Raw genomic sequence first — 23,747 nt, 5'->3', positions numbered from 1 at the left:
CTTCTATTATCTCTCCGATAGCTGTGATTTGATAGGAGAGGTCCTCGACTAGATAAGGAGGACTCATGGTAGTGGCAGAGTTAGAGTGAGTGGAAGCTGTGCAAGCGCTTCCAGAGCGAGGAGTAACAGTGGGAGTAGGAGAGGGCAAGGGACCTGACTGGTACTGTGTCTCGGGACCAAGTGGAGACTTGTAGGGATGTGAGTGTGCTAACTCGTCTACATCTCTCGAGTTAGCACAACATAAGCGGCCCCTCCTACTATTCCTTCCCTTACGATAAGCACACCTAGGTGATGACCCCTTGGTTGAAGAGGCACGAGGGGACGGCTGGGTAGTAGGTCCAGCCATCGATGTAGGAAAGGGAATTACTGAGGTTCTCTGAGATAGCAGAGAGAAAAATCTCACTGCCTCCTCATCGGTCATCTGTGCTACAAACTCGTCGGGACTCCTGACAAAGCCATGGGCTACTAGCAAAGGAGTTCTCCAAGGGGTAGTCGCAGTGCTACATCCGAGAGGAGTCGGGGCCAGGGGTAGTCGCAGTGCTACGTCCGAGAGGAGTCGGGCCAGGGGTAGTAGTCGCAAGGGTAGGCCCCTAAGGTGTCACCTAAGAGGAATCAAAGTCCTTTGGAGAATAGAGATCGTGATGTCTCCTCCTGCGAGGCTGTTCGTACTTGTCGGACGTGCGACGTGATCCCATGTCTAATGTAGACACAAACACGAAAACAAAAAACAAAAAACAAACATAAGCATAGGCATAGGCATAGGCATATGCTTATGAAAAGAAGACAAAAAGAGAGGAAGAGAGAAGAGAAAGAAGAGAGAAGGAGGAAAAAAGAAGAGAAAGAAGAGAGAAGGAGAAGGAGAAGGAGAAGAGAAAGAAGAGAGAAGGAGAAGGAGAAGAGAAAGAAGAGAGGAAAAAAGAAGAGAAAGAAGACGGAAGGAGAAGGAGAAGGACATGCATAGGCATATGCTTATGAAAAGAAGAGAAAAAGAAGAGAAAGAAAGGAGAAGGATATACATAGGCATAGGCATATGCTTATGAAAAGAAGAGAAAGAGTAAGGAAAAAAGAAGAGAAGGGAAGGAGAAGGAGAAAGAGAAGGAGAGAGGAAAAGAGGAGAAGGAGACATATGCTCATGCATAAGCATAAGCATAAGAGAAAGAAGAGAGAAAGGATATGCTTATTCTTATGCGTGAGCATATGAGCATAAAAGAAAAAGAGAGAAAGATTAAGCATAGGCAAATACATATGCTTATGAAAAGAGATCGAAAGAGGGGGAAGAGGGGGAGAAAGAGAGAGGAAAAGAGGAAAATGAGACATGCTCATGCATAAGCACAAGCATAAGAGAAAGAAGAGGGAAAAAGAGCATAAGCATAAGAGAAAGAAGAGAAAAAGGATATGCTTATTCTTATGCATGAGCATATGAGCATAAAAGAAAAAGAGAGAAAGATTAAGCATAGGCAAATACATATGCTTATGAAAAGAGATCGATAGAGGGGGAAGAGGGGGAGAAAGAGAGAGGAAAAGAGGAAAATGAGACATGCTCATGCATAATCATAAGCATAAGAGAAGGAAAAGGGAAAAAGAGCATAAGCATAAGAGAAAAGGAAGGAAAGGATATGCTTATTCTTATGCATGAGCATATGAGCATAAAAGAAAAAGAGAGAAAGCTTAAGCATAGGCAAATACATATGCTCATGAAAAGACATTGAGAGGGGAAAGAGAGGAGGAAAGAGAGAGGAAAAGAGATTGAAAGAGGGGACGAAAGAGGGAAAAAGAGCATAAACATAAGAGAAGGAAGAGGGGGGCAGGCCATTGAAAGAGTGAAAAAAGAAGAGAAGGAAAGGAGAAAGAGGGGAAAAAGAGATTGAAAGAGGGGATAAAGAAGAGGGAAAAGGAAGAGAAGGAAGAGAGGAAGATAGGGAAAGAAGAGGGAATAGGGGAAGAGAGGGGGAAAAGAGAGGGAAAGAAGAGGAAATAGGGAAAGAGAGGGTTCATACACCCATTACTGCAAATGGAGCAGATGAGGGAAAATTGATGTGACCAATATTTTTTTTTTCCATCCACAGACCAATACCCAACTGAAATGTTTTCTGTAGCAGACGTGAATCGATGTCCTTTCATTTGTCTCACATTGGGTTTCATCCTACGACATGAAACAAAAATAAGTTTTAAATTTATCAAAAGAAAACACAATTATAACAATAATAATTGACCCAAAAAAATCTTTGCATTTCATTGCTGCACTCACCAATAAAGGTGGTCACGTCCAGCACATTTATCATTGATGACACTCATCACTGCCCCAGATTGCAAGTCTGAATGAAAAATTATGACACGCCAAAGCATTGCCATCGTAATTGACATGAACTAGTCAAGAAAACTCATTAGTTCCTTTGCTTTGTGAGGGACCTCATCAAAGGTGGATCCGAGAACATTAAATCCGTATGGTATGTCTGCAATGACCAACGTGTACTCATTCTTTGGAACTATCTTTGACAATTCATTGCAATCTTCTTTGAGCACACGATAAAAGTTTGGTGGATGGTTTTCCCCCCTATCAAACTCTAACATGTCATCACTAAGAGTGATAGATTGTTGTCGAGTTTGACACTCTTTTTCTTTTGCAGCCCAGTCAATCAATTGCTTAAAGGTTGTAGGCATCATACTACTCTCAGATCCCTTCTTGCCTCTTTTCTGAAGGTTGTTGTCAAAATAACAGTTCAATATTTTAAACATTAAAATCTACAAAATGAAAGAAAAATTCCATTAGCATATGTATACCAAATTTGACATACCATGCTTTTGAATACATTGAAATATGGAGTTAAGCTCTCCATTCTGCTACTCTCTGGATACTCCTCCTAAATAGCATCTCAATCCGGCATGTTCAATTGCCAAATCATTGCTTCTTGCATTCTCATGTATATTTTATGCCTGCATTGAAAACACATGTAAAATTCTTCTCACTTTTATAGTTGAAACAGTCTATTGAAACATTATTTGTAAAGAAATTAATGTTAAATCAAGGAGAGACATGATGCAAAGGAGAGAAGTTTACTTACTCATCAAATTCATTGCCCATTTCATCCAAAGAGAGATCCCCAGACACCACTGCCAAGCACAGACTTAATTAGAATCTCATCTTTACTCCCTACATGCTCTTCCATGCTGTGGCTCGAATTTCTTCAGGTAATGCCTTCAAGGTCTGGGTTTCTTTAGATATGAGTTTTTTTTGCCCTTTGATTTCAAAATTCTCCCACTTTGAAAAAATTGCATTTATCAAATCCCAAACTTCTCCACTACGAAATGCAATTGAAACATCCCGTCCCATGATCTGAAGTTGTCACTTGGCCTTGATGGATCTTTAACTATTGCGAAAATCCCAGTCTCGTTCAACAAAGACAAGCGAAACTCTGGAGTGATCAAAGAATGATCCTCATTGAGTTTCATAACGAACTCATTGTGATAGAAACTAACCCGTTCTCCACTTGAGACGTGGACTTCCTATAGTCATTGTCATTATTGTGATCAAAAGCCAGTAAGTTTGCCTCCGAATCAATCAAACCAGCATAAACTATACAATTACATGTCTTGTAATGAGAGTTGCGCGAAAACTCAATATTCAACCGCCTTTTTGCCTCTGCTGAATGGGAGCCTCCAAGAACAAAGTAGTTATACTCATTTGCTTTCCGACAATCAAAAGATGCCTTGTCTGGACAATCTTTTGGATCCACGAGCACAATGTAGTTCACAACTTGTGCATGCAGATTGTCCTTCATTCGTGAATTCAAATTCTCAATATGGAAAGGATGTATTGCACGCACCTCAAATGGTCGAAGGCCAGTCCTAGGATCAATAGGAGGTCTGATAACATGATCAATGTGTAAGAAGAAAGTCTGCTGATCCACAAGGTTATCTCATTGTACCTTTGCTCGAAATCTATTTTGTTGTGTATCTGAGGTGGTGCCATCTCCAATGTCAGCTCCTGGTACTTGCAGCTCACCACTGGTTGGGATTTCAATGATATCCCCAATGGCTGTACTCTCCTTGGAGCCTTTGATCCCGGTTTACTCCGTTTTTTCCCTTGTGCAATAGATGGAGTCTCCTCAACATTATCCTCATAAGACTCAAGAGGAAACACACTTGTAGCCAATAGAGGTCATTTTCTTTGGAGCGGTGTGCTCAAACCATGCCCACTTAGGGGTGCGCTCAAACCATGCGCACTTGGGGGTGCACTCAATCCATGATGGCCTAAAAGAGAAGGTGCTCTCAATCCATGTGAACCTGTGGGAGTTCTTAATCCTTATGTATTAGAGCCAAAATTTTCAGCTTCAACACGGGAAGATCCCTTTCCTTTTGACTTTGAAGAACCTCTTAGTTCGATTGGTGATGTTGCGGTATCTTCTTCATAACCCTCCTCTGTATGCTCCTTAAAATCACTATTGGAAGTTGATACCTCCATCTCCTCGATTATTTCATCAACCTCCACAATTTGATTTGTCAAGTGATAAATAAGATCCTGGAGACACAAAACAAAATTGAATCTCTCATAGTATTCGAAAGAAATTACATAAACATAGAAGATTAGAAATTACTTATGGATAGTAACTAACCTTCCCTTCCTCTTTGATTTGTTTTAATTGTTCTGCTACAGTAGGCGGAGTAACAGCTTTCAAAGAGAATTTCTCTTCCATAACAATATAAACAATAGGTTTCTTATTGTTATCAATCCCAAGCACTTCAACACATTCCTCGTTGGACTCACTTCTTGCGATATCTTTAATCTTTATTATTGGCTTAAAAAATGATCTTCCAGTGGGAGGTGTATTTGGAAGCAACAAAGTCATCTCTTCCGTATCGGTGTCAACTTTGATGGTCCATTTTGAATCAATGTTATTGTGTACTTCCGCTATATCCCTTAATTTTTGAATTTACAATGAACCTTCATCAAAGGGAGCATAAAAATCATAAATCTGTTGAAGTTATTGCACCTCAAGACTTGGATCCTTGGCACTTTTCTTTGGTTCCTTGGTGCCTTTCTTTTCCACCCTTATCTTTTGGATCCTAGTGGAAGCATCCTTCGATGTGGGCTTTCCAAAGACACAGATTTCTCCGAAAGTTTGTTTGTTCGACATGATACCTACAAAAGACATATACAATGTCAAAATATTATAATATCATGGAGAGAATATCTCAAGTTGAAAAAAACAAAAGCTAGTACAACAAGCTTGATGGTTTCTAAAAAGACTTTGAGCTTCTAACATCTACATTCTTCATGGAAAAAGATGTCGGCATGCTTATTACTTGAACATGATTTTGGACTAGAGAATAAAAAACAAAAAAGCATGAAAAGTAACAACACTGCAATGCAAAAACTACAAAATTATGGCCAAAACACCTCTCTCTCTCAAAATTAATTTAAAAACACTAAAAAACAACTCCATAATTCGAAGAGAAAATTCCGCTTTTCAATAGAAATCGACCAAAAATTTCTTTTTTAAAACCAAAAACCCCTCTCCCTCTCTCCATCGCTCTCTCCCTCTCCCTACTTCTTTCTCTCTCTCTCTCTCTCTCTCTCTCTCTCTCTCTCTCTCTCTCTCTCTCTCTCCCCCTCCCTCCCTCTCTCTCTCTCCCTCTCCATCTCTCTCTCGATGTCTCTCTCCCCCTCAAACCCTCTCTCTCTCTCACAACAACACAAAGCAACTATAGACGTGCTTGGTAGATGCGCAAAATAGTGGGTGTGTCTATAGGCGTTACTTTAGTAGAGGAATTACGGGCACGTCTAAAAGCTCGTCTTGTTGCGCATAAATTGACGCGTGTACTTGCGCGTCTAAAATGAGAAAATACGGGCCCATCTAACATCTCATTTATCAGCATGTCTATTTGCGCGTGTATTAGCGCGTTTATTTGCGCATTTACACTGAGAATCAGACGTGCATTTAGACGTGTAGATAGACGCAAACCAGAGAATACAGAAAGTGAGATTTTGGTGTATATCATTGCTTTCCAAACATTGCCCATGATTACCAAAGCACATACTTTTTTGCAAGCCCACATATACAAGAATTAAGTGAGATGAGGAGAATGAGACAATATGTAAAATAGTTTTGCCAATATCAATTATGGGGCTACGGTTCAATCTCATCCTCAATGAGATCAACCCTCGCCAAACTATCTACTTTAAAATCCAAACAAGTGTTTAGATCTACAAATACATTCAACCCACTACTACTTGTGCCACTCATGTGCTCATCGAAATCAGCATCTCGAATGGTAGGCTCGTCCTCACGGGTAATGGCCTCAATATCTGTATCTCCTATCTCATGATCATCCTCCTCTCTCGTATCACGATCATCATCACGTGTGTACGAAAGAGGGCCCTTTCTTCTTGTCTTCTTGCCTTTGCATCCTCGTATCTTGTCACCCATCTTTTCATCACATCACTATTAAGCACGCAAAAGAGGCTGATACTATTATGCAACTCCGTGTCTATTACTTTGTTGCGTCCTTTCCCTTGAGGCATAATAGAGGTCATCCTTAGGTCTTCATCATCTCTCCATAGTCATGGGAGAGAGCTATCCACATCAACAAGAAACTCAGAAATATATACAAGTGACTCTTGTACTAACCAACCCTCGGCCATGCTACCTTCGGGTCTTGCATTTTGTCTCAGGAAGCCCTTCAAGGTCTTCATGAAGCGCTCTAGGAAGAACAACCATCGTGCATGTATAGTACTGCATATAGCAATCTCATCCACCAAATGCACTATGGGATGTAGTTGGCTTGTGAGAATAGAATGTAGAAATGTCTCCTCCACTAAACAAACCGCCTCCACTGACATAACTCGAGCATTCTCAAGAGTGGAGGGATCTATTTCCTTTGAGCTCACATACCTAGAAATGAAAAAGTACAGCATATTAGCAATATGCATTCAAACTTGCACGGAGCATTGATACTCATCATATTTTGTATCATGTAAAGTACCTCACAAGCTCGCCCATCTTGTAAATACAATATTTCATGTCCTTCGATGCCCTACGTGAAATGCTAGTAGGTAGTATGAACTGAACCCACGAGGAGGTGGTTGATTAGTTGCTTATAACTATTCACTCACAAATTTGAAAGGAAAAAGATATTATGCACATAAAATACTTACTTGGAGCATCTTGTGCCAATCATGAGATTTCAAGCCATATAATTGCTCTACACGTCTTTTCTTTCTCTTTGTAAAGGCTCCCTTCAAACACCTCATGCATCCAGTGGGAGCACGAATTGTAGTAATAGCACGCTTCACCGTCACCATCTCTAGCTTTGATAACATCCACGGTGCACGAGGTAAAAAAACACGCCCATTTGGTCTCTCTTGTGGCCAAGCTTCATGCATCCTCCCTGTGGTACGTAAATCCTCCCTTATGCCTGTGGAATCTCATGTCCCATTCAAATGCTCCCAAATGGTAGATGCCACATTCTTGAAGATATGCATGGGATCAAGCAGGTGATTGATCTTGAGGTGGGACCAATATGGTAAACGATAAAAGATGGAGTATCTAAACAAAATAAAGTCTTAGCGGGCAATCTTTATTTCCAGCCAATATAGCACACAATAGTTACAAACCCTTACCGGCTCATGCCAAGTGGTGGAGGAGTCGTGGAACCATCCCAAATTCTCATCCAATCTCCCGTAGTGAGTGATTGTGGGAGGACTGCATTCCAAGGGGCAACATATCTAGGATGATCAGGTGGGAGAAATCGATGGTGATTCTCATAGATGACCTTATTCAATGCATTTGCCCGTGAGGCAACTAGTGAAGGACCACAAACAAGACATGCATGGTAACTCGATGTAGTGAGACCTGAACAATAGATGCAATTAAGAATGGAAGGTGGGTTTAGGGTGCCACATCCTTTGCCTATTCATAATTAGAAATGCAATGCTTACCTGAACACTCGCCATAGCCTGGGAAGTCATGCATCGTCCACATCAAGACTGCTTTGCAGTTGAAGTCTCGTGACGAGGGAGGCCTTCTCACATCATGCACCTTGATACCTCTCCAAAGTATCTCTATCTCGTCAATCAAAGGCTCCAAATAAACATCAGGGTTTTTGACTTTATGTTTCCCTGGAATTAGAAGGGACAGCATAACATGTCCTTTCTTAATAGCCATAGAGGGTGGAAGATTGTAATTCACCAATACCACTGGCCATACACTATAAGACGTGCTTTTGAGACCAAATGGGTTCACACCATCCATACCCAATCCAAGTCTCAAGCTCCTAGGTTCTTCCTTGAAGCTTGGCCATGTGTCTTCAATATGCTTCCACGCAGGAGAGTCTGCAGGAGTTCTCCACTTGCCATTGGTTGATCGATGGGAGGAATGCCATGACATGAGCTCTGCAATAGATTTGCACTTGAACATATGTTGGATGCGAGGGATTATGGGAAAATGTCGCAATACCTTACGAGGCACGTCCAAGGTTTTGAGATCTGCTCTATATCTTGCCTCTCCACAAGTAGGACACTCTCTTGCATCCTTATGTAGTCCACGAAACAAAACGCAATCGTTGACACATGCATGGATGCACTTGTAATCTAATCCTCCAAGATAGGTCACATGTTGCCTTGCCATATCTCTTGAGGTCGGTAGTTTATTCTCCCTTGGAAGCATTTTACATAGTAGCCTGCACGTGAAGACCATAAATGAGGAAAAGCATTCGAGTAATTGAGCCACTAGCATAATTCACCATGTTTGCAAAATAGAATTTAAAGCTTACTTGAGTAATGCATTCAAACTTGCATTGCTCCATCCATAGATGGTTTGCAAGTTTAGTAACTCAAGGGAGGCACGTAGAACAGAGAATGTGCACCCCTCAAACAGTGGAGTCGATGCTGCAGTAAAAAGATCATCCTGCTCCATGCTATCATCCCTCCCTTGATGGACATATAAATCCCACACCATATCATCAAACACCTCCTCCCCCACGGCTTCATGAGGTAATGGTGGAGGGCTACTATCACCATCACTCCATGCATCCGTAACGGTCCCTCCTGAAGATCCCACCTCATATCGCCGATGCTTCGCCTCCTCACGGTGAGCATAGGGCAACATATGTGGATGTGGCACTGCATCCTGTATCAAATTAAAACGGGATCATAACTCAAACATATGAACACCCATAGGTATCTCAATCAACCTTAACTTACAAACCCTTACCCTATTTACGGTCACATCCGATTCTCCATACTTTGAAATATGATTGAGTGTAATCTTCCGTGCATGATACATGTTTCCTCGACATCGATCACACAAACATTTGATTTTTTGCTCCAACCACATTTCGCGATGGTGGATACAGAGGGTTTCATCCTCACTGGAGCTACTTGTTGAAGATGAAGACATCCTACAAACAAACAACCCACCAAATTTGCTTTCTTCAAATGTTTAATTTAAACTCTGTGGCGCGTCTAAAGGCACGTCTAAAAGCGCGTCTAAGAACGCGTTTAAAGGCGCGTCTAAAGGCACGTCTACTCTGTGTATTTAGACGCGGCCATAGATGCGCTATTAGATGCGATTATAGACACGGCTTTTAAACCTGCTTTTAGCGCGCTCGCTTTGCTTTTCTTCACATTACTTATACTTCGCATGGCTTGCTTCCTTCCTCATTAGCAGATCCACAGTTTCGACGCTTAAGAGGAAGGCTCTCATACTTACTTCCAAGCTTACACTTAAGAGGAAGGCACCCACACTTACTTCTAAGCTTAAAGGAGAGGAGGAAGAACAAGGAGGAGAAGCAACTTTGAAAAAGAAGAAGAACCCTCCATACCTCTATCCAAGTAAGTCCTTTTGCAGTTGATCTTGTTTGGAAGTTTGCTCTCTTTAGATTTGTACTTTCTCATATCCAAGAAGCGCATGATCTGGGTATCAGTGTCACGTTTGTGTGTCGGGCACAATGTCCTTTTTCTACTTTTTAGAAATCTCATCTGTCGGAGCGCGTGTATAGGCGCATCTCAGAACGTGTCTACGCGCATGTGTAAATGCGTGTCTAGCCTGTTTGCAGACACTATTAGATGCTCTGTTAGACGCTCTGTTATGCACTCTGTTAGACGCTCTGTGAGACTCTCTGTTAGACGCTTTGTTAGACGCTCTGTTATACGCTCTGTTAGATGCTTTGTTAGAGGCTCTGTTAGATGCTCTATTAGACGCATCTATAGACGTGCTTGTCAGACGCACCTATAGATGTGATCCAGCAGTAAGCCTCTCTTCCCTTCCCCTTAGCTCATCAGTAATAGATTTTTTTCTTTTTTTCCAATTCAACATGTGGCTAGGAAGCGCTTCCAGCTCACCTGATCCCCGGGAATCTATTTGGAAGGACTTATATAACCTTTTAGGGCACCCTCCTACTCCTACGGAGTTATAGGGGTATATGACGGGTACTCTAAACACTCCCCAGGAGTCGGCACTACAGACTCCAAACCACCCCACACCGCTTGAGATCACCCCAGCAGAGTCAGCACAGCCGTCTTATGCCCCTTCTTATTCCCCTTCCCCCATACCGTCTTATGCCCCTTCCCCCATGCTGTCTCATGTCCCTTCTGCCATCTCGTCTTATGCCCCTTCCCCCATGCCGTCAGGAGGTCCGTCTGTCTCGCAGAGACATCGACATACTCCTGTGCCATCGAGACTCGGTTCTCCAGCTACGAGTGGTCAGGGTAGTCCCGTGCAGTCTCCAGCTACGAGTGGCCAGTGTACGAGCTCGACACGACACGGTAGTAGGCGTAGTAGCAAGGAGAGCGGTGGGGGATGCATGGCACAGTGCTTTGGGAGGGGTGGCGGTGGGGACGATGATGATTCAAATGATTTAGACGTGCCTCCGGGTGATGGTACGATTTATTATGACATCACTCAGACAGGAGGCATCTTGATGGATGCGCGGGGGAAGGACATCATGGCCTTCATGCGCTCTATAATTGCTAACAATTACAGAGATTGCTTTATCCACTACAAAGACCACCCAAAGAGGTTGGCTGATGAGACCCTCGCTGTTGTTCGCTCTAGGTATCCTAACCCCCCCAATCGCCAGTTCACAGATAAATGGGCCGTCAAAGATTGTTACGATACTTGGCAATAAAAGATCTTCGCTTAAGAGGCAGGCACTAGCGGAGCTTGCCAGGCTTGAGGCAGGTCAACCACTAAGGGGCCCGCCCCACACCACTCACAAGCGTGAGTGGAAGAAGGCAATGAAGTCAGCGAGGGAGGACCCCAGTTTGCAGCACGTCGTGGAGGCACGGAGGATCCAGATGGAGGAATATGGAAGCGCGCATTTTGGAGCAGGGGGTGTTGAATCATGGGAGGCCCAATTTGTAAGTATCGATCTCAAATTATATTGCTTATGTAGTTTGTTAGGAGGTTGTTTCTTTGTACTAATCCCTCCGCAAAGTGTGTCGTCATGCAGCTTGAGATCGTGGGCAGATACCCTACTCCTGTGGAGACAGCCTACCACTGCCACCATCGCAGAGGAGATACATGGAAGCACTTCTATGATGACGGGTTGATTACTGAGGAGCAGTATACCCGGGCTACTAGAGCAGCCCCCCAGGTATTTGAAAGTAATTAAATAATGCCAAAATTATAAGTAAAGATTTGATTTTTCATACATTGATATATGTTGTCCCTTGTTTATAGCCCCGTGCACAAGACGATGAGGAAGACGAGGAAGGAGGCATAGAAGGGAGCGCAGAAGGGAGCGTGGAAGGGAGTGAGGACATGGAGAACATAGATTAGCCGTAGAAGTAGTGCTAGCTACTCTTTTTTGTACTTAAAGCCACTGGCTTGGCTTCATGCCTCTTGTATATACACTCCTCTTATTTTTTGTACTTGAAGCCACATGACGTGGCTTAGCTTCCTTATTTTTTGTACTTGAAGCCACATGACGTGGCTTAGCTTCGTGCTATATGTATATACAAGCACTTTTTGAGCTTTCAATTTTATTGCGTTTTGGAGTTGTAATGTTTTATTTGGAATTGTAATTAAAATGCGGTTGGCTATAAGAATTGAATTACACACTGTGGATATGGGATTCTTGTAACTATATAGCATACACAACATACACAGCATTCTGTAAATTAAAAAAAAATAAAATAAAGCGTGTCTATCAGTGCGTTTATAAACGCATCTATTTACGTGTCTGTCTGTTCGACAAGCGTTTATATTTGCGTCTATAAACACGTTTACAAGCACGTCTATTTAAGTGTCTAAGTGCATGTCTATACGCACGTGTGTCTAATATATAGACACGCTAATAGACGCGGGTCTCCAGACGTGAAAATAGACGCGCCTGTAAGTTTTTTATTTAGTTCACAAAACGTGTCTGTGTGCGCATCTATGGGTGCTTTGTCTTGTTGTGTCTCCCCTCTCGCTATCTCTCTCTCTCTCTCTCCCTCTCTTTCTCTTTCTCCCTATTTCTCTCTCTCTCTCTCTCCTCTCTCTCTCTCTCTCTCTAGTTGGCCATAATTCATTAAACAAGATTTTGTAAATGCGTGTATGAATGCTTCTTCAACTGCGCATTTACATGCACCTTCAAAGAAGAATTATCTTAGGGAGGAGAGAGATATGTACCTTGGAGCAAGAAAGTCCAAAAAAGCCAAGGGAAGGGTTCAAGAAATGTGGAGTGGTAGCATCGAGGACTTGGCAGTGGGTATGATGGTTGCTGTGTTAGCAATAGATGATCCTAGTGGATTTCGTTTTTGGATTGCTAAAGTTGTGAAAGGCAAAAAGGAAGGTTCAAACACCAAGTCAATATAGGTGCATTGGTTTTTCACCAAGTCCATGGATGCTTTCACAAGTCGATATAACCCAAAGATGGTGGTAACAAGAAAGCATGGCCAAAAAGGGAAGAGGGCAACAAAGAATTGTCCAAGAATTGATACTCTACAATTGGATGAGGTAGATATTTTGGTATATGCATTTCAATTAACACAAGTCGGGCATTCGCCAAAGGAGACACAATACATAATATCCAAAAAAATTCCAAAGACATTAATCAGATGCAGTGAACAAATGGAAGCCAAGACATGCCATGCAAAAAAGAGGGTGGCAGATAAACTTACCCAGGTTGACTCGGAGAATGTTCTAGTGGACAGCCTAGAGGAGAAAGGATCTTTAACTTCTACCGCACAAAGCTTAGGCTCTAGTGCATTTGAAGGTGTAGGATCAGAGGATGAGTACTGTACTTTGTAGGATCAGTGGCATGTATGTTTGTGCAACAATGTGATTTGTACCTTTTTAGGATTTTGAAATGTGTTATGCCATGGTCCTTTTATGTGCATTGGATGCATAGGCCCTTATTGTATTGGTTTTGAAAAATTAATGTATTTTTTGCAATTTTGGTATTCCAAGTGTAGGTGTTTGTGCCCATTTTCCAAAAAAACTTTGTCGACAAAATTTCATAAAAGCATGGTTTTTATGTATTTTTTCAAAAACCATCACGCAAAAAAGGCTATCTTTTTCAAATGAACGTAAAATTCATATGAAAAAGAGAGAATCTTTCAAAGATTCCCCTAGAGTTCTCTTTTTGAGGTTACAGTTCTCGAACTAGATGTTACACTATTATCATATATCCTCAACATCCAAATTCAAAACATAGTATTCAATCCTTCTTCCCAACGGAAGATCTATCAAGAGTAAGTTTAAAGACACAATCCTTGAAAGTTCTACCATAAATCAAAGAATTTCGACCACCACAGCCACAAACCACATGATATAATTCCTCCATCCAATTAACATCACTGAGCTTTAGAAGAGCATCATCATTAACTCCTCCCAACACGTCACCACCACCAAACGACGTATCACCATCGAAAGCAACAATATTACAAAATCCCAAACCTCCACCACCACCAGATGTAGCTAAAAAGTAGAAACCACACCAACACCACCAGTGAAACCTCTACCAGAAAGACTAGATTTCAAAGAAGAAACTCCACAAACTGAACCAGAACCCGTAGAAACACTGGACAGCAAAGAAACTCCAAGAAGCGAGCCAGCAGCTGCATTGCTAATAGAAACAGCAACAATATTGCCAACAGAGACCACAACACCAAATGAACCTCCACCACCACACCATGATCAGCATCAATTGCAAGGATAGCAACATGAGCAATATTATCGCAAGCATCAACACCTCAAACAACAATTACAACAACTTTGGAATGCCTATGTACCACACTTCTATAGCAAAACTCCATATTCTTCCTTAAAACATCATCAAAGCTCCTCAGACAACCACGATCATCGTATGGATTAGCAGCTAGCTCTAGAGCAGTATCAACACGAACAACTTCACTCCTATCATATTTTTTGAAACTCTTAAGTCTCTTGTGACCAGATACTTTCATAGCAACATCCTATGGAACATTACATATCCCCAACCTAGTCACCAGGCATAGCATGAAGGCTTTGGTTACTGAAATTGTGAGACAAACCCATAGAATCCATCATAGTTTTCACAAATTTTCTCAATCCCTTAATTCTGACTTGGTTGCAGTTGTAACAAACCTACAACATCCAAGCAAACAAATCACTGAGAAACACATAAGACTACAAACCCAAAAACTAAATGAAGAAAAAATCTCAACCAAAACCCTACCATAGTACCTAGATTATCCATATACTGCATAAAAATATGCATTGATGCGTCAGATCCACCAGAATCGTTAGGCAAACGCTTCTTGAGTTGCTCTTAGGTAAGAATAATGTCAGGCTCATGGACACGAACAGGAGGCTGCATGCCCTCCTCAGAGAAATGAAGTAGATAACTATGGTAATTTTTTGATAGCCACTGATTAAATCTATAGACAAAAACTACAATCAAAACACAAAACAACACCAAAACAACAACAATGAAATGGCACAACTTACTAGAGATATTCACCCATAGCATCAACCCCACTGATGAAATCCCTACGCAGAACATTATAAACATTAAGCTCACGCCCTTCTCTGATGCACAAATGAGCAAGACAGTAATATACGAACCTTCTTTGCAAACCTCGAGAGGATAAACGCTATAATTGATATCATTGAGCAAATTATTCTCCGTTGCAAAACCAATCGTGTTCCTTATTAGGAGGCTTGTTAGCACCCTCTTAAATCGAACGATTCATAGACATAAGAATACATCTGTGAATAGCATAAAGATCAGATTCTTGCAAATATCGAGTGAAATTTCAGCAACACCAGTAGCAGCGATTTGAAGTTTCTATTTCAAAGCAATGATATGCTTAAAATCATGGAGTATAGCCATCAGAGACTCCATTGTTGGAAACAACTCCCCATTAATCTTCAAACCTGGATGAAGAAATGCTCCAACATCCCACTCAACTCTTGCAAATCAAGATCTTCTAGCTTTGTAATCAAATCAAGACCACAAGACTTCCACCATGCATCGAAACGATTCCTTGCCCATTGATACTTATCAGCACTATGATCATGTACAGAAGCACAAAGTCGAGACAACTCCTCAAGATTAATCTCCAAGAATGGAACATCGTGAAATACCAGGAGCACTTGACACCCTCACCAACTTATAGGGACGCTCGAATGTCACAACCCACTCCCTCAGAAACCACAAAGAACCACTAGAGCCCAGGCATAGGACCGCCCAGGCATAGGACCGCCCGGATCAAACGAAGCTCGACGACATCCAAAGAACTCAATTCCTACCTCACTGCTACCACCACCAATGTCTCCTTCCTCACCTCCCACCCCTGCAGAAACCTCCCCACCCTAATCATAAAGACCCAAACCAAATGACGGTCCATCAAAATCGATGATATGCTCCATAACCAGTAGAAAATCTCAACTTTAGCCCAAGAGAACCTCACCACCACCTCAAAGCAATACAACCGACTAGAATCAAAGACCTCGCCTCATGCAAGAAAATCGATATAAAGACACCCACGTGCCCACAATCATTAAAACAAATGCGATCGCCACTTGTCTGTTAACTCACCCACTCGCCCCATAATCACGCCACACCCAAAACCACTGCCAAAACAACCAACCACCACCTGCCATGTCACACACGCACCCTTCCACCTAAGATCAGCCTGCTAACCCCAACTACCCAAGGAAACGCCCATCCAACCACAATACGCCACGTAGTGTACCAGGCCTCCCAACTATCCTTGACAGCCAAGAAGGGCTACTGGGAGGACTTTCTTGAAAGGAATCCGGGAGGGATTCAGGGACCGGCCTCCCTCCTCTACCTTGTAAAAGATCATGCATAGTCAGGAGCTGGTCTTTGTCCACCTTCAGCAAACATAGTTCTTTAAGCTTCAGTAGCCCAATTTTGTAGACTTTTACCAAACCATCCCAAAAACCAAATGCAAAAACAAAGCTCAGCTCCACCTCGTACTTGTCATAGTTCTTTAGCCAAAAGCTAGCGAGCCAGGAGGCTTCATCTAAAGCATATTTCCACTGCTTGATTCTCTCCTCGTCATGCTAGAACACCCTAACGTAGTCCTGAACATGCCGAGCAAACGGCTAGCCATTCTCCATCTGCAGATCTATTGGTTTCACGTCATAGAAGACAGGAATGATCTTGCTTCGGTGATTCTGCTAGCTTTCCATCATTTCCACAAATTCATCTAGACACCAGCTTGAGCTTCCATAGATTTGAGTGAAGATGGGCACTCCAATAAGCGTTGTACCAATAGCTTCAAGCATGGGATTGCGAACATCTTCTCCTGGAGGAAGCACCTCCAGATCCAAAAATGATCTGATTCCATGGGCCTCAAGAGCATGGTGAAGTTGATTTTGAGAAGCCCATCTTGATTTCTATTCCATGGTGGCAGATGAACACTCATAAGAGGCCATAGATGTAGCATAAGAAAAACAGCCATGGATTCTTGAACTGGCTTTCTATAGAGGGAGGGAGATTGGGAGATCATTGCTATCGTAGAGAGTATTGAGGCTATTTATACACCAAATAGTGCCCAAGGTTGGGTGGTAGTTTGGACCAATAAAAAGTGTCAATTCAAGTTTAGGTGGGCAACTCTTTATGCATACATAGTTTGGACCAATAAAAAACCTCGATTCAGGTTTAGGCGGGCACCTCTTTAAACATACTGCCCAAGCTTACACCTTTGAATCCAATGGGGCTACCACCTCATGCCTTGAGAAAGGTAGCAGCCAACAACCTTGGCTGCCCAACGATGGGCAGTGTTGTATACAACCAATCACAATCGTGTTTGGGTCCCCCAGCTTCATGCCATCAGCAGCTTCCCACCATTTAAAGTGCTTTCCCTCTCTATCATCTTCCTTGTTCCATAGTGTCTACACACTTGCTATGCTTTCCATCTCCATCATCTACACACTTGTTGCACTTTCCATCTTGCAGGTGCGAGGTACCTTCTTTCCTCCAACACTTTCAGCTACTTGCGTACAAAAAGGCCTTTTTTCATGTGCTTCTATGTGATGAACGTTTGCAAAGAGTAGGAACTCGTTATTTTTTTTGTTTTACAAGTCAATCAACAATTCTATGCATTAAATTTGACATGTGGGAAGAGCATTATAACCTCCATCCTATGCAAAAATGAATCATTAGTGTGGATAGTGGGCTCGCAATGCCAAATGTATTTCAACTCGGTGGTAGAAATAAAATATCTCAATAGTTAGAGCTCGTATCAGTCAACACCTCTTGCACTATAAGTCTTCATAACTTTGGAAATATTTTTATGACTAGAGATGGGGTAGATCAGTCTGGTATGAAGTTTAAGACAACGGTGTGAAAATGTAAAGACATGCAGTAAATCAGTCCCATGATCACAGTCTGGCATGAAGTTTAAGAGGGAGCGGTGAGTAAATGATAAGAGTTGGGGTAGCTCAGTCCCATGATCAATCTGATCATTTACAATTTGATCCCATGTGTATTTGAATTGCTTTTAATTATCAAAAAGGATGTTTCTATAGAAATTACCATGGAGAAGCGGGTGTGTGTGGCCTTACATAGTCTAGCCATCATGTTATAATCTACAAGTGATTGCAGATTTATATGGGGTTTTCATGCTAAGTAGAAAAATTCAAATTCATGATTCGAAAAATGTAGGAAATTCAGACAAATGATTTGGAGGGAGGAAAAAATAGTGCAAAAAGGCACTGACACATCATGTTTTTTCCATAAATCGACACATCATCCATTAATATTAATACAAATAACTTTTATTCATACGAATAAGTATTTGTATGAATAAAACTATATAAGGATGATTATGTGACTCCATTCCTGTACTTACTCTCACAATTTGCCAGTTTATCTTATCTCACGCTTGGTTCCCTAGTAGCATAAGAGATCAAACAAGGAAAGGAAAGAAGGAAGACCCTCCAAGGTTGCAAAAGCAATCTAGAAGGTACAAACTAAGATGGAATTTGTTTGTGGGAGTTCTAGGCTATCTTTGTTGGTTTCCTTAGATCTCTTGTGATAAATGTGCTTTTGGTCTTTGTTTGTGGGAGTTCTAGGTTCTCTTTGTTGAGTGCCTTTGATCTCCTGTGAGAAATGTGCTTTTGGTCTTTGTTTGTGTCTATCGAATTTGTTTATGGGAGGTCAAGGTTCTCCTTGTTGAGTTCCTTAGATCTCTTGTGAGAAATGTGATTTTGTTTTGTGTTTGCCTATGATATTAGAGTAAATTTTTTGCTTTGTGTCTTAGTTTAATAGAACACCTAGAGTCTGATTCTCACACTTTCTTTTGAATGAATATTTAATATTCTTTTAATAGAATGTGAAAGAATACAAAGAGTTTTTTTTGTGTGTCTATGATTTTAGAGTACAACTCAGTTATCATTTCATTCAATATGTTTTGGAGGATGGACAGTTGAAGCTGGAAAGGATACACACTAGCCAAAATCGTGAAGACATGTTGACAAAGGTGGTGATAACTAGAGAGAAGCTTATCTCTTTCTCAACTTCAATTAGTCTTCAAGAATAAGGAACATTATAAGAGATATCTAGATCCAAAGAATTTCAGTGATTGTAGTAACGGTTGCGTTGCTATGAGCAGTCTCCAAGTGGGATATTGTTGTATGTGGAGCCTAATTGTTTTTTCACAGGTTGATTTTTGGCCATGCTTTGGACCCATGCATGTGTATACCCACTCTATGGGGGCATATAGGGGGGGAAACGTCCCCCCCACTACTATCATTGGGGGATTCCATGACAACTATTTAGGCCCCCCTTTGAGAGCTATGGTCACAATTTGAGTATATTCTTAGAATATGAATCCATGTCTCTCAATTTTCATTACTCATTGTTTCACCTTCTTTTGAATGAATGCTATATATTCTTTCAAAATAATGTGAATGAATGAAATAAAATTTGCAATTACTCATTCTTGCACTTTTTTTTCAAAGAATATTTTATATTCTTTCAAAAGAATGTTTAAAAATGAAACATCATATTCCAATAAGGATATAATCTAATGTGAATGAAATATACTTATTGAATGAAGGAAAATAATGTTATTTTTTGACAATAGTATTTGATGAATGATTAATATATTGCATTCTTGAAAGTGTTTTTTAAAGTATATTTGTTGCTTTTGACATAATATGTATTGCAGTATGTTTCTTTTGCATACGCAAATTAATTTTTTTGGATTATGATTTTTTTTGCAACTTCAAAAGCATGGTGTGCGGCAAGATTTGGTCATATGTGATGGAGATAGGGAAAGTGCATGCCTCGGTCTCCTTTGTGCAATGTAAATATTGTGGACATAAACTCACAGGCAGTTCTACTTGCATCAAGCAACATTTTCTCAGAATTGGTAGTGACATTGAAGCTTGCTCATGCACTCCGTCTGATGTTCTTCTATTATGCAAATCGTATTTAGAGAAAGTGAAAAAAGTGGTCAATCTGACATTGATAAGGAATCTTCCAAGTCCTAATGTGAGCGTTGAAGGTGATGAGACCTTTGAAGGAGAAGCACGGAGGGGTGTATGAATACATGAAGGTGATGTAGATTTGCTAACAAGTGGGTAGCAAGTGAGTTTTAATGTGACTAATGTCAGTCAGGTAAAGAAGAGAAAAAGGGGAGAACATCATCTATAGAGGATGATTTTCTTCGATAACAAGTGCATGAAAAGCACTTAAGATGGACATAAGCATTTGTAAAAAATGGTATACCATTCAATGTCATGAGAGATGAGATGCTTCATAATGCCTTGAAGTCATGTGCTAGACAAGGAATTGTTTTTCTGGATTATAATAAAATGCATGTGGATCATCTTGATAGAGTTAAATAGATTGTGACAGACTGCTTAAAGATAAAGATATTGGATTTTATTCCTACATATGGGTGCACTCTTACTTTTGATGGATGGACTAGTAGGCGATGGGTCAGACCCTTGATAAATGTAATGTGCATTACTCCCAAGGAACAATGTTTTTGGAGAGTATTGATACATCTCTAAAAGAAAAAACTTCTACATATATTGTAATTCATAAAGTTGGTGGCAATGAAAATGTTACTGCATTAGTAACATATAATGCATCGAATTATAAGACCGCAAGTGAGATGATCATGGCAAAGTATCCCACTCTGACATGGGTGCCATATGGTGCTCATACTCTCAACTTATTGTTGAAAGATATTGGATAATTGCCATTTGTGCAACCAGTGCTACAAGATGCTAATGTTGTATTGAGTTTTATAAAGAGCCATCAATACTTGCATGCACTATTCAGAGAGCACTCTGTGAAGCAACTAAGGTAGCTTTGCCGAACTAAATTTTCCACTTCTTTTTTGGTTCTTGCTAGATTGTTGGAAGTGTGTCAAGCTTGTCGAGACTATTGCTGAGAGATGATGGGCGAATTCGCTCGAGAAAAAGACATAGTACGTAATACCAAGTAGTAAATGTGTACATCTTGTGCAATCATCAACATTCTGGAAAAATGTAGAAACAATAAAAGAAGGTGTGGAGCCATTTGTGACAATGTTGAGGATGGTCTATGCTGATTCCTTTGTTAAGGGTAAAGTGTACTGGAAGATGTTTGAAGCAATATGATAGGTTAAAGAATTTGTGCGCTTTGCACCTGGGGAAATGCAACAAGCTCTATATTTAGCCGATAAGAGATGGAAGCAAATGCACATCCCTTTAATGCATGGAGCCGTGTTTGCATTTTTGGATCAAAGTAACAAGGTGTTTCCTATGAACTCCGATGGACAAAGCCTTTGTACTTGCCAAAGAGAGAGCGTGTCATGATGCATGGTATCGTCATCCAATGGTGAACATACCTAGCCCCTCCCTTCCCAACATCTCTCTTTGGGCATCCAAGATAGCTTGAGCCTTAGAGTGATTTAGTTGGTCCGTCAAATTTGCCTCTTGAGGCCCAAATGATGCTTCTGGATCCTCATGAATTGGAGGATCCTATGGTTGGGGAGGATCCTGTGGTAGAATGTTCTCTCCCTCCCTGCTCATATTTAACCTAAAAAATGACAACAAGATATAATCGTTTTTATCTCATGTATACCAAAGTAGAAAATTAAATTCAACATGACACTTATTGCATCAATTCTTATACAAACAATATCTCATGAAATCGTACCAACATGACACATATCACCTTAAATACTACCAACTTGAATTTCAAATATACAAACTTGAATCATAGACTGAGGCTTTGATGATATACAAAAATAGTAATGTTACAAGTAATCATGTTCAAAAATTCATATTACAAATTTTTCAGGAGAGAGTTAGTCATTTTTCGGTCTAAGTCTTGGTAGAGACTGAGTTGTATGCTGCATTTGGGAGCAATATCAAAAACCCCATAAAAATTAGTAGTGCTTGGATGAATGTTTGGTTGTGCAGACTTTCCTTGCACTGCAAATCATCATAGCCACATGATTGGAGGTTCTCTGGGTCCAGTACTAGTAGATTGTCCACAAATGCCTATGATCTTCAAAATTTGATGGGACATTTCATACACATCTTGTGCATCGTCGAAAGGTGGGGGATTGTTGCACAGGAACTCTGGAGAGACGTGGAAAAATCTTAGATGGAAAGTCTACACAGTGTTGGGACTGTTACTAAGTAATGCTAGATAATGCTTGCTAGTGCTTGTCGATGTCATCATTCCCCATTCAAAAATGCCTAGATACACTTCTTTGGATGACTCAAAGAAATGTAGCATAATGTTTTGCACATGCAAATAATTATGTAGGACATTGTGCTAGTGCATATAATGAATAGTGTGTACAATTGCACTTACAATATCAAAAACATGCTGATGGACCCATGGAGCTCTAGTAGGCGTTTCCACATGCATATATGGAGATGGTTCAAAAAGCATAATCATCATAGGAGGCCTCATCTTGTGGAGGCACATCAACTGAAAGTAAATTGGCAGTTTCTAGTTTTGTAGTTGCTTCCTTTTTGGCCTTACAATATTTTTCATGGTGATTGTTTTTGCCACAATATTTGGAAGGATTGATCTTGAAGCAATCTTTTGAGAGGTGATTAGTCTTCCCACAATGTTTGCAAGGTTTGAAACTTGCCCATTTGAGTTTTTATGGCATAGGCTGTGTCATTGCCTCTCCGGAGTTCCTTGTGCCTTTCTTCTTCTTGAGGAGCAATAATAAGACCTTCAAGAGTAGGATTAAAAAGATTTTTCAAAGTGGTAACAACATGATCATAATCTCGCATACTTTTGAGCAATACTACCATTGCATCATCTGTAGTGATTGGAGAGTTGATAGAAGCAAGTTGAGTCATGAGACTCCGCATGTGATTGACATGGGCAGCCAAAGGAGTGCCACTAGCCATCTTTAATTCAAAGAAAGAAATCTTAAGTGATAATTTAATGATGTGAGAGCTAGCACCAAAAATAATATCAAGCTTCTGCCAAGCTTCAGAAGGAGACTCCAAATCAGAAATGTGATGAATATAGTCATCTCCTAAGACAAGAGCAATAATGCCATAGGCTTTCTCCTCTCTAGCAGGATCTCTTGTCGGGTGTGTTGGAGCTGAGGATTCTCTAGCATTAGAGGCTGTTGAAGAAGAATTTGAAGCAAGTTTGACAAGCCCCTAGAGGTTTTCCCTCATCAATGCAAACTTAACTTTCATCTGCCATGTGTGAAAGCCTTTACCATTGAACTTATCCATATTCAAGAAGGTAGCCATGAGAGGGTCTAACCCAAAATGGGCAGTGTCTACTCTCTTATAAGGCTAGAAAGAGTTGAAGAGCTTCAAAGTACAAGCATTTAGTGTAGCAAAGACTTGTAACCAAATTCCATACTATAAATCATAATGGAAATGATGCTTCAACTTGCATGCTTCATAGAGGTGGCTAAATGAAAGTATTCCAAGAAAATCCAGGTATAGAAACTTAAAGGAAAGTTGTAGCCATAGTTTACTGATGCTATTCAATACTTTAAAACATCAGAAATGCTAAAGTAGCATCTAATGTAGCATCAAACTCACAACATTATCAAAACTATCCAAAACAGAGGCTTGAACTTGGAGAGCTTGTATCTCACTCTTCAAAGCAAAGAAAAGAGGGCTTTCTAGGTAGAAACAAAGCTGGTATACCAGAGAAGAGCCACTGAGGAAGAGAGGCGAAATGCTGCGTCATGCCGCCATAGCTAGCAGCTTGAAAGTCGACTAGTTTTTCGATTGTTTCTCCCTCCCTGGTGGACCATTTCCCTTCAAATCTAGATAGGAGCTAGCTCATATTGTTGTGCAAGCTTAGATTAG

The sequence above is a fragment of the Dipteris shenzhenensis genome, chromosome 13, assembly GCF_047967505.1.
Source record: "Dipteris shenzhenensis isolate YYH24624 ecotype China chromosome 13, Dip_SZ_1.0, whole genome shotgun sequence".
In the NCBI taxonomy this organism is placed as follows: Eukaryota; Viridiplantae; Streptophyta; class Polypodiopsida; order Gleicheniales; family Dipteridaceae; genus Dipteris; species Dipteris shenzhenensis.
The sequence above is the reverse complement of the archived record's forward strand: the minus strand, read 5'-3'. Positions refer to the sequence as shown.